At 39.6% G+C, this 12,942-nt stretch overlaps 1 pseudogene; it reads left to right on the forward strand.

Moving 5' to 3' along the window:
- Window positions 1–1,656: 1,656 nt before the first annotated feature.
- On the forward strand, window positions 1,657–3,661 carry LOC104435455 (annotated as a pseudogene).
- The last annotated feature ends 9,281 nt before the right edge of the window (window positions 3,662–12,942 follow it).

The raw sequence follows: 12,942 nt of genomic DNA on the forward strand, positions 1-12,942 counted from the left end.
AACCATACTTGGGAATTGGTTGATCTTCCACCTGGAAATAAACCAATTGGATGTAAATGGATTTTCAACAAAAACTAAAAGCTGATGGTTCCATTGATAAGTACAAAGCTCGGCTTGTAGCCAAAGGGTTTAGACAAAAAGAGGGTCTTAACTACTTTGATACTTATTCACCTGTCATAAGAATAACATCAGTAAGGATGTTGATTGCTATAGCTTCGCTATACAATTTGCAAATACATCAAATGGATGTGAAAACTGCATTCTTAAATGGTGATCTCGACGAGGAGATTTATATGGAAAAACCTGAAGGGTTCAAGGTCAAAGGACAAGAACACAAAGTGTGTAGACTTGTCAAATCATTGTATGGACTTAAACAAGCTCCTAAGTAATGGCATGAGAAATTTGACCGGGTAATGATTCAAAATGGGTATAGAATCAATGAGTGTGACAAATGTGTGTACACTAAATCCACTACGCTTAGATATGTACTTATTTGTCTATATGTTGATGACTTGTTAATTTTTGGAGATAACATTGAGGTCATCAAAATCACCAAGAACATTCTCAAGAAGAACTTTGAGATGAAAGATTTAGGTGTTGCAGATGTTATACTCGGCATCAAAATTCTAAGGAATTCTGATGGCTTAGGTTTAACACAATCTCATTACATTGAAAAGGTATTTGAGAGATTTAAAGGATTTGGCATTAAAAATGCAAACAATCCTTTTCTTCCACACCTAACTTTAAGAAAGAACACTAGAAATAGTGTTAGACAGCTAGAATACTCTCAAGTAATCAGCAGCATCATGTATATCATGAATTGCACTAGACCTGATATTGCATACTAAGTAAGCAAACTGAGTAGATATACCAGTAACCCAGGTCATGAGCATTGGAATGCTTTGATGAGAGTATTAGGATATTTGAAAAGGACAAAAGACTATGTTCTACAATATGGCAAATATTCAGCCGTTTTGGAAGGTTATTGTGATGCAAACTGGATTTCAGATTCTGATGAATCGAAATCGACTAGCGGATATGTGTTCACGCTAGGAGGTGCTGCAGTGTCATGAAAATCCTTTAAACAAACTATAATAACACGCTCTACAATGGAATCAGAGTTTGTTGCTTTGGATAAAGCTGCTGAAGAAGTAGAATGGCTTCGACATTTTTTAGAAGATGTTCCAATGTGGCCAAAACCTATGCCTGCAATTTGCATACACTGTGACAATCAAGCGGCAATTGCAAGGGCACATAATGTGATTTATAACGGTAAGTCTAGACATATCCGTCGTAGACATAACACCGTAAGGCAGTTACTCTCAAATGGAATAATTTCTTTAGACTTTGTAAAGTCAAAAGAAAATATTGCGGATCCGCTGACAAAAGGTTTGTCAAAAGAGCAGATAAACTGCGCATCGAGGGGAATGGGTTTAAGAGCCTTAACCCAATAAAGAGATTCCAGGGTGGAAACCTAACCTATGCGATTGGAGATCTCATGGACTAGGTTCAATAGGACAACGCAAATTTTGGAAACTCTAGTGTAAGCACTATCTCCCATTCCTATGATGCAACGGTGCTTTCCTACAGCGTTATTAAGGGTATGCTATGCGTTTAATGATTCCTATAACTTGGAATATAACATCCAAGTGAGATATGGTAGCATGTCTTTAATAGGAATGCACCTATATGCGTGGAGCTGGCCGATTCTATGAAAATCTTTAAAGGCTAGATTTTCTAAAGCACGCATGAATCCCGAGAGGTTCAGGGCCGAAAGAACGAACATAACCGAGAACCAATCTTGAATTGGAAATACTCCGTGTGAGGTTTATTGTCTAGGCTTACACAAACAACTGGCGATTCAAGGTTTAGTCCATCGACTAGTTAAGTAAGTCTGATAAGCTTTCACTAAAGAAGGTTCAAAGCGAAAGCTACCTATCTTGATGCGGTTTATTTCAACAGGCATGCTCAGATTCCTTCGAGTCAAAAATGTTTTGTTGATCCATTAATGTGGGGGATTGTTATAATTATGGTTATAATTATGGTTAATGGATTAACGAATGCCAATAAATTAAGATACGCCTTTTCTATTCACGTATCTCTTTTTGGACTCATGAATTCCTTAAACTTTTCTGTTCACGTATCTATTGAATTCATGAATTTCCTAGATCCATGTATCTTTTAATTTATGTATTTATTGAGTTCACGAATCTCTTAAATTCACGTATATCTGGATTCGTGAATCTCTTGAATTCATGTATCTCTTGATTCATGAATTTCGTGGATACATGCGTCTATTTAATTCATGTATCTCTTCTGTACATGAACTAAAAATCTCTATAAATAGATGGGAGCATAGAGCTTCATTATGGTTTTTTGGTTTTTCCGACTCGATTCCAAAAAGGCTTTGATACACTTTTCTACTCTTCTGAATTTTCTGAGTGTGCTGGTTCAATTGAACGGTTCGACTGAGTCCTGTTTGCATAGTGCTAATCCAAACAGGTTCGAGGTGTTGTATCTTGGGAGGCATAGTTCGTGAATCTACGGAGCACCATTGGCGCGAACTAATTGCCTTAAGGAGATTCGGATATCCGTACCTCATCTCCAATTTCATGTTCTGATTGCAACAAACAGTTTGTGTTTTATTTTGGATTATTTTCCAACACCATGTTCTTTCGTCGTTGATCCTGTTGAGACTGGAATTCTTTGCAGCTGAGATTGTGTGTGCGAGGAGTTGCCAAAGGATCTGTGCGCGTTCTCGATCGCGTCTTCGGGGAAGAGATGCTCGCTGGAGACATACGCGAACCAGAGTGGTGGGGTCGAGTACTAGTGCCGGACGTCGGAGGTCATAGTGGAGAGGTTGGGCGGGTACATTGAGACTGACGACTGCGTGCGTGCCTGTGGGGTCGATAGGGATGCCGTCGGCATCTCCTTGGACGCACTCCTCGAGCCACAGTTCACCGCCAAGCTTTGCTCCCCGGCGTGTTACCGTAGATGCCCCAACATCATCGACCTCTACTTCAATTTGGCTGCCGGAGAAGGTATGAACATGTGATTCACCATCAACGTCGAGGCATAAAAGGCCATAGAAAGAGTTTGTGCTTAGTCCCTTTCGCTTTCGCCACGGAAAAATTGAAACATTCCTTATTCGATCCTTCTGTTTGACCCAAGGAATTTTTTTTTGGGTACTCAATCGTGGTATTAGACCAAATTCAATCCTTTTTTTTCCTTGTAAAGATTTTCCTTTTGTGAAGAAGTTACCGTTCACAAATTTAATAAAATAGAAGGGTCGACTTATGTTTTTCTTGCATCGAAATGATTTTGCAGGAGTGTTTTCGCCGGACCTGTGCGAGGTGCAATAGACCAATCCGCACCGTGCGATGATGGTGCTGATGAGCTCGGGTGCAGCTGCCAGTCCGGCGGGTAGCGAGTCCTCGGACATCACGGCCGTTGCTCCGGCTATGTCGCCCATGTAATCTATCGATGTAATTAAGCCAGTCTTCACTTTGTTGGTGGGTGATATTATTCGTTGTCTTTGGTTGTTTCTATCTTAGATGGAGAAGAGGAATTATTAGCCAAGTAGAGAAGGAAGAGAGGTGCCTTCTCTAAATTCTTTGTATTTGGGTGGGGCTTGAGTATCATTTTCAGTTATTTTTATCTCCCCCATATATATATATATATATATATATATATATATATTTTTTTTTCTGTTATGATTATAAATGGATAAATAAATAAAGACTTGCCACGCGCGAGACTTCCTAGTGAATAAGGGAAATGAGATTGGTTGTGATGTTGTGGTAATGGCAAATAAGGCATGTTTAAGAGTACTGGACATTTCAAGCGCCAAAACTTGACACGAGTGGATATTTAAGTGTTAAAACTTCCAAAAGGAACACTTAAGTATTAAATCGGAGAATAAATGAACATTTAAGTATTAACGACAAGAATTTTGGTCAAAATGTTGACGTGACATTTCCGGTAACATTTTTTTACCAAGATGGTAATTATTTAAAAAAAAATTATCAACATGGCTAGCTTGTCCAAAAATAACGTCGTTTTGCCCTCAAAATTGATTTTTAATATAAATATTAATTAAATTAAATTAAACAACTAAACTATAAAAGGGATTGCAGTAAAGTGGCGGGGGCTCGCCGCAGCCGCTGCTGCCCCACCATCACTAGAAAAGGCTAGTGACGGTGGGGCAAGGTGAGGGTTGGCCAAGGTCGTCGAGGCGACAATAGCAAGGGCTGCGTTGTGGTAACCCGTTTGTTAATTTATTTATTTATTTAATTAAATTAATATTTATATTAAAAATCAATTTTCGGGCAAAACGACGTCATTTTGCACATTCATTGTTCAGTAGGCAACTCTGACGAGCCATGTAGACCACATTTATTCTTAAAATAATGCCAGGTCAGATTTTTGGTTACCCTTGTTGGAGTTGGCACTTAAGGGCTTGTTTGTTAAAAACAATTTTTGTTCCCATAACAAATTTTATTAGTATTTTGTTCTAGGAAACGAAAAAGAATAGAAACATGTTTAGTAAAACTTTTGTTCCTAGAAATAAAAAATCTATTTTTTGTATTTATTCTCGGGATTAGATTTGGAATTGAAACAAGAAGTTAAAAAAAAAGCCTTTTGTTTTCGAGAATAATTTCTAGAATCAATTTTTCTCTCTTTTTTTCTTCTTCTATTTTCTTCTTCTTCTTTCTTTTGCCGGTCGTTGGCCTTGGCCATGGCCGATGTTGGCGACTGGCCAAACAAGGGCAGGTGACCTTACCGGAGCGTCACTGGCCCTCAGAGACGCCGAGCCACTCCGAGTCTCATCGGCTCGAGCCTTGCTATGGCTGCACGAGACTCGACCTTGTTGGGCCACCTCTAAGATGGCATCGCTTGGTGGTGGCTTGGCGAGGTTGAGCCTCGTCGGTGGCTAGGTGAGCTTGGCCTCGCCAGATCTGGGCTTGGTTGACCTCACCCAGCCTTGGTGAGGCCGAGCCTCACATGGCCGTGGTGAGGCTTGGCCTCCCTAGCTGTCGCAAGGTTGGGCTTTGCCAGGCCAGGGCGAGGCCGACCTCTTCCCACTTGGGTGATGCCAAGCCTCACCGGTGGCCTGGTGAGGCTCACCTGGCCATTGGCGAGGCTTGACCTCGCTCGGCTGGTCACCAGCCACAACAGTGGCCGACGACTGGCCAAAGAGAAAAAGAAAAGGAAAAAGAGAAGAGGAAAAATAATAAAATAATTAAAAAATTAAAAAATATAAGAATTATAAAAATTTAAGAATTTCACCAAACGTATTTCTATCCTGAGACTAGAAATTTTGGTAAGTTGCCAAACGCGTTCTTTTCCCAGAAGTTGTTCTCGAAAACAGAAATAGAAAAAATCGTTTCTCATCAAAAATTGTTCCCTGGAACAAAATGGTTACTAAACGCGCTTTAAGTGTCCTAATTAAAAAAAAGTGCTATTAAGTGCCACTTAAGAGTATCTTTCGAAAGTTTTGGTACTTAAGTATCCTCCTTGTGATGTACTTTTGTGGCATGTTTAGAGCAAGTTAGTCAAAATTGAAAATTGGGTTGACTAGAGAAGTTTACAAGAGATGTGTATATTGATTCCTATTTTCCTAACATCATAAGTTACATGAATTATGATCTCAACTTTACGGAAGATATCAAGATCTATGAGCCCTCTCCCCAAAATATTATGATTGAGGTGGGATTAGATAGATCAACTTGGAATTCGAGTGATTTTAGTCGCTTTTGCGATGGAAGCTAAGAGCTCACAGTTATGCCGCAGCACGAAGTCGATGAAAAATTCAACTTACAATTGCTCAAAACATGAACAATTAGGAAATGGATTATTATGCTATATATAAATTGCCTAAAAACTAGGAAAGCTAGTAGAAAAGTTATAAATCTATTGCATTTGTGCCAACTCATTTATAAATATTTCAATTATGCGAATTGAGTCATAAACTTTTATCACATTTTGTTAATTGAGTTCATTGGACTAATTTTGACAAAAATCATTGAAGTGGACACTTGCCGACCTATGTAGTACGGTTGACACACATGGACTTTGTTAATAATATTTTAATATTTTAATTTTTTTGTGCATTTCTTTAATTACTCTTTTATTGATTGAGGGCTGAAAAAGGTTGCTGACCATACGTGAGGGCTGAGATGCCCTAGCCGGCACTAAGCGAGGGCGGTGCGTTCATCATTGGCTTTGGGTGAAGGTTGCCATGCCCTTGATGGCCATAGCAAGAGCTTACAGGCCCTCACTGAGCATGATGGCCCTTGCCCAATGCCCTCATCAGCCATAGCAAGAGTGTTGCAGCCCTTACCAAATCCAAGTAGTGAGGGCGTTGTTGCCACTAACTCAGATTTAGTGAGGGCCACGACTCCCTTGCTAGATTTGGGCCAAGTGAGGGTGTTGCCCAAATTGATGAGGGCATTGCAATCTTTTCCTTAAGCTGGCAAGGGTCAAGACGCCCTTGCCCATGGTCTGCAAAGGCATCGCAGTGAGGGTTGAGCGCCAGCCCTCAATAGAAAAAAATAAAGAAAAGATAAAGAAAAAGGCCAAAAAATATAAATATATTATTAAAAATGTTCATGTCAGCACTAGCATGATGACTTGCATTCACTTTAACGTTTTTCGATAAAAATTGATTGGATGATTTCAATTTATAAAATGTGAAAATATTTAGAATTTAATAGGCAAAATTTAAATATTTAAGACTGAATTGGCATAATTTTAACAAGTTTAGAGCTTTTTTTTTTTAGTACTTTTGCCCTCTAAATAAACTACTTGCAACACAATCCATTCTCATCGCCATCGATATGGGCAATTTTAATTCAAAAGAGCGACCAACTTCTTGGTCAATAGTGATTATCGTGGGTTTTGTAACAGATGGTTAAACAGGATGAATATCTATCTATAATTAATCCTGGGAATTACTAATTAATAAAAACAGAAATTCTACAATGGATCTAGTATATATTTGGGAAAATGACACAATAAGTTTCATAACTTTCGACAGTTATTTAGGTGCCATAATCCATTTTTTTTATCACTTGAGCGTTATTGTTTACGTATGTTGTTCACTTGAACATCGTGATTTTTTTTTTCAATTATTTGAGTGCTATATAAACTTTTCAATCGCTCGCTTGAATACCATAATTTTTTAAAAACATTATCCACAAGTGTTATGTCACAACAGATTTTTGACACTTGGATAAACATTTTTAAAAAGTTATGGCACTCACGTGATCAATTAAGGTTATGACAATTAAATGGACATTTTTTAGAAGTCATGATACTGAAGTGGCCGAATAAAAATTATGGCACTTAAATGAGTGGTGTATGAAAGTTATGACACTTTTAATGTCTTTATTTCCCATTTGGGACATACCATTGTCGCGGCCTGATTTTTTTCGGATTTCAACCACCTAGGGTTTGGCTAATGGATTGTTAAGCCTAAACTTAACTCGGGCTCTCCCAAGCTCATACCAATTCGCGACTTAGGTTCAAGTTCTTAACATGCAAATGATATTTCAATCAGGAGTCGTCACTAATCTATTTTTGGTGGGTCGATTAGAAACCCAAGTAAACTAATGGGAGAATTACTTTACTCCTACGAACCAGAGATTAAGGGTACGGGGACTTGATTACATTAGATTTCTCTAATACCCTTTCGGTACCATTCTTTTTATTTTAAAAAATGTTTGGCAATTGAATTGATTTTAAACTATCTCCCTAACATGTGAGGTGATCATACGGTGTGCAAATCACCAATTTAACACCCAAGAAAGCAATTAAATAATGTAGAATTTACCTAAAAGCAACGAAAGCAAGCATCTGCAGTGTTAAATTAAAATCCACATCAACAACCCTAGATATGGTTTCTAATTAACAAGCAATTACTCAATTTTTGTTTTCACTTTATTTAATGAGAATCATGCGATGCATGCTACTAATCTAATATGACATGGCAACATGACCTAAACTATATGACATGGAGAAATGCAATAATTAAATGCAATCTAAATTAATCAAATGGTGACAGGTAATGCAATGCAATGACATACTAAAATTATTTAACCTAAAATGACATGCAGCATACAATTTAGTATGCGAGCTATATGTCACGCGACATTTATTAAATGACATAATCTAATGACGGGCAATTTCTAATTAGAAATGAACCTAACAATAATCACTAAAATGACGTGCATTTCATGGACTTAATTCTATATAACGTGCACATGATTTTTTCTATTCTAAAAATGCAATATATTCCTGGAAATTGCAACTAATTTATCCTAAGACAAATTTTATGAAATTTGAAATTTAAAAATGCAAAAGTGATCTAGCTAGATTAAGATTCTATCTAATTTGAACTAGGGATTAAGTCATATTAAATCCTAATTTAAACTAAGACATTATCTAAATCTAAGATGCAATTTATCTAAAAAAGATGATCTAAATTTAAAATGAAACATGCAATTCTAATCTAAAATGCACAATGATTTTCTTGTGTTTTTCTTTAAGAAATTCGAAATTAAAACTTCACATAATTAAACATGCAATTCAAATAAAAAACTAACAACCTAAATGAATCACTTTCTTTTTTGGATTTTTATTTTTTTTAAATTCGGAATAAAATCCCTATTCTAGATATGCAAGATAACAAGAAATATTCCAAAATAAACTGAATCCTAATTCAAATATTTTTTAGATTTTTTAGTGTTTTTTCAAAACAATGCAATTACCAACTAAACATTAAATCTAAACTAATCAAAGCATCCAATCAAATAAAGAATTACAATGATTGAAAAAATAACCTGTCATCTAACAGGTCAAATTAACGATTACTATAGTCCTGAATGTCACGATAAAAAGATCAAAATAACTAAAAATCTTATCCGAATTCTTACGGATCAAATTAATAGTTATATTGATTCAACATTTAAAATACTATCAACAAACCCCCAAGAATTAATACAATTAAAAAATGACCCGACATCTTACAAGGTCAAATTAATAATTACAATAATCATAGGGATAACTCCTGCCGATAATGCCTACAATATCCAATGTCACTAAAGAAATGCTACCAAACGGAATAACCAAAAAATTACCTAAGAAATAAAAAGAGTAAAATAAATTAAACTATAAGTAAAGTAAAAAAATAAAAAGTAAAAAAAATAAAAAAAAACTACCTAAGGTAAGTAACGGAGATGGGGGGTTGACACCGGAGGGAGGAAGGTGGTCGGCCGGCGTGAGTTCGGACTCCGGCGAGGGCTGAACAGCGACCGGACTGCTGGTCGTCGGCGGCGAGGCAGCGCTCGGACTCCGGTGGTACGGGAGTCGCGATCTACAGTTGCAGGCAAGGGTGATCGCGGTCCGGTGCGGGCGGGATGCTGAGGTGGTGGTGAGCGGAGACACGGCAGGGGCTCGGTGCGGGGGCTTCGCGGCGACACAAGACCGGTGCAAGCGCAGGTGAGGAGCAGCAGCAGGCAGCCTTGCTCGGGCTTGGGCTCAGGTAGAGGATCGGCGTCGGGCAGTGAGTGGGGACGATTCGGCGTCTGCAGGCGAAGCGGTGCGTGGCAACCGACGGGTAGAGGCGTCGGCAGCAAGGGTGAGCGTCGCGAGCAGCAGGCGGGTCCTGGATCGGCTCGGGCGTGCGGTAGCTTGGTGACAGCAGAGGCAGAGCAGAGCGACAGTGGCTGGATCGGCGGGTTGCAGCGGCGGCGATGGCGCGGAGTGAGCTCGCGGGTGAGGAGGCGCGGCGGCCTCGGTTGCTGCAGAGGCGGAGTCGCGCTGGCTAAGGCGCGACGAGTGCCGGGCAGTCTGAGACCCGATCGTCGGACTGCTGGCGTTGGGTCCGCAGATCGCGGTGGTGCTCGTGCGGAGATACGGTGGGCTTCGGAGCGAGGCGGTTCTGGTGCGGCGACCAGTAGCGACGAACGAGTGAGTTGCTGCGACGGCGCTGGTGCAGAGGCGGGGCAGCTTCGCGGACGAATGACGACAGGCTGGCGGAGGAAACACCGATGCGGTGGCCGGCGTGGAATCTGTGACTGGAGGCGCGGCGAATCGGGCAGCGAGAGGAATGGCGAGGAAGATGAACAGTATGAGTCAAATCAGCCTTTTTACTTTACCTTTTCTCCTCTCTCTCTCTCTCTCTCTCTCACGTTCTGACTTTTCCTTTTCTTTTTTTTTCTGCAGTTTTTCACTGCAGAAGCAAAACTTCCCTTGACCTACCTTTCTGAATTTTTTCTTGTCTCCAAAGAAGCTCCCCCCACCATTGATCCGTACGTATCCTTTTATAGGCGACGCAAAACAGGATCTTTTTTTAAATATTTTCATCTCCCGAATATTGCTTATAACCTCTTGATCACAAAAATCCTTATCTCAAAAATATTCTCCCCCGATTTCATCATCTATTGATAAAAAATAAGATTACAATGCGATTTTTTTTTTAATTTTCAAAAACCATAATATCGCATCAAATGTTAATTCTTCGCAAGATAATCAATTAAAAATAACGACGGGCTTGGGTTAATTTTATCCTTTCATGGGCCTAGCCTGGCCTACCGAACTAGAGCTCAAAACATAAAATTTGAGCTCATCCACCACCGGTCCTAAAAATAAAAATAAAATGCAAAACATGTAAATTAAAAATAAATGCACCTAAAAAATTATATGCTATGCGATTGAATTATAATATTTTTTAGGGGTTAAAAATTAATCCACAATTTTTATGCAATAAATGACTAAATGGGTTGTCCAAAATTTAGGTGTCAACAGTTGCCCCTCTTTGAAGGTGAGCTCGAAGAGGTTGCCTTCAAAGATAATTTGAGACCTAAATTTTGGTTATGTGTATGCAATGGATGATTTTTGTTGGAAAATGAATTCCATTTTTTTATACAATTTATATGATGCATGGAAATGCTAATGCAGATGATGAAAGACTTACCTGGAATGACTTACCTTCAAAGAGGGTAGAGTGATTCAAGATAGTTGGTATTACATGTCCAGGACCCGTACCATTCTACGGTCGCCCAGAATAGTAACATGGCTTTGCAAAGAGACTGCTTCATAGGACCCGTACCATTCTACGGTCGCCTAGTATGACAGTGTTTGGTTGTGTCTAGGACCCGTACCATTCTACGGTTGCCTAAACGGGGATTTAGGTTTTGTCTAGGACTCGTACCATTCTACGGTCGCCTAAACGAGGATTTACCTTCCAAGACCCGTACCATTCTACGGTCGCCTGAATAGGGAAATAGGTTTTGTCTAGGACCCATACCATTCTACGGTCGCCTAAACGGGGATTCACTTTCTAGGACCCGTACCATTCTACGGTTGCCTAAAATAGGGAATAGGTATTGTCGAGGACCCGTACCATTCTACGGTCTCCTTGACGGAAAATTGATTTTTTAGGTTCCGTACCATTCTACGGTCGCCTGAATGGGGAAATTGCTTTCCAGGACCCGTACCATTCTACGGTCGCCTGTTAGAGCAATAAATGTTGTCTAGGACCCGTACTATTCTTCGGTCGCCTAAACGAGATTTTGCTTGGCTAAGACCCGAACCATTCTTCGGTTGCCTAGCCTTGCAACAGAGGTCAATTAACCAGGACCCGAACCGTTCTTCGGTCGCCTTAATCAGATTGAATCTGGAGGAAAATCTTTGGGGGACAACTCAGTTGAGTGTCGGTGTTTTCAAAAGGGACTCTAGGCTATGACAGCACGCCAGGTCAATATAAAAGGACACCGGGCTACAAAAGCACGCTGAGTCGATAAAGAGACTCTGGGCTACGAAAGCACGCCAGGTCAATATAAAGAGACATCGGGCTACAAAAGCACGCCGAGTTGATAAAGAGGGACTCTGGGCTACGAAAGCACGCTAGGTCAATATAAATGGACTCTAAGCTACGAAAGCACGCCAGGTCAATATAAATGGACAGCGGGCTACGAAAGCACGCCGAGTCGATAAAGAGGGACTTTGGGCTACGAAAGCACGCCAGGTCAATATAAAGGGACATCTTGACCGAGTCAAGTGTGAAGAATGGGTAGAGATATACTTACCTGATGATATCTCGATTCTTTGGGATATGTCTTCTGGAACTTAGATATCCTGTGGAGGCCTTTCACCTCCTAATATCATGAAACATTCTGAAAGGAACTTGAATTACCTGTCAGACATGATTTAGAGCAAAAACTGATATGCATTCATCAAAGAGATAGACAATCTAAGCTACTCTAGAATGCACATTTCAAAATTCGGTGAGGTTTTCATCAACTCAATCGGGGTTTATGCATAATGACCTTTACATCACCCAAATTTCCACTGGAGAAAATTATCATTCGAGACAATCTTCACTCATGACATGGATTTCTTAAGAATACTAAATGAGAGACTTTCGGTTAGAAAGGACTTTCACTCACTCTCATTTAGAATGTCTATTTTATGCGAATCACTCAATTTCATCATATCGACATGGGTCCAAGTATTCTCGCAAGCGGTACGATCTTACCAATCTGAGAGGTCTTTAATATGGACCATAATGTGGGCTTGGTCAACGGCTTAACAAAATGACTCTTTGAGTCAAAGCTATTGAATGAACTGTATTGTAATCATCTCCGGGTTTACAAGTCAAGAACCCTGCAAAACGAAAAAGAAATAATCTTGCTCGCACTTCTTCGAGCGATGCTTATAAACATATGAACTCCTACGTTAATTCAAATACCCTAATCTGAAGAGACTTTGTAAGGGACGTAACGTAGGTTGGGTTCATGGGTTGAGAAATGAAAGGATCATTAGGCTCAAAATGTGTGTAAAAGGTGTGAATTGATGATCATCTTGGCATTGCCACCGGTTTTCTTTTTCATCATCGGGGATTGTCTTCATGAAATGCCCCATTGATGGTAAAAACTC

Source organism: Eucalyptus grandis, chromosome 1, assembly GCF_016545825.1.
Source record: "Eucalyptus grandis isolate ANBG69807.140 chromosome 1, ASM1654582v1, whole genome shotgun sequence".
NCBI lineage: Eukaryota > Viridiplantae > Streptophyta > Magnoliopsida > Myrtales > Myrtaceae > Eucalyptus > Eucalyptus grandis.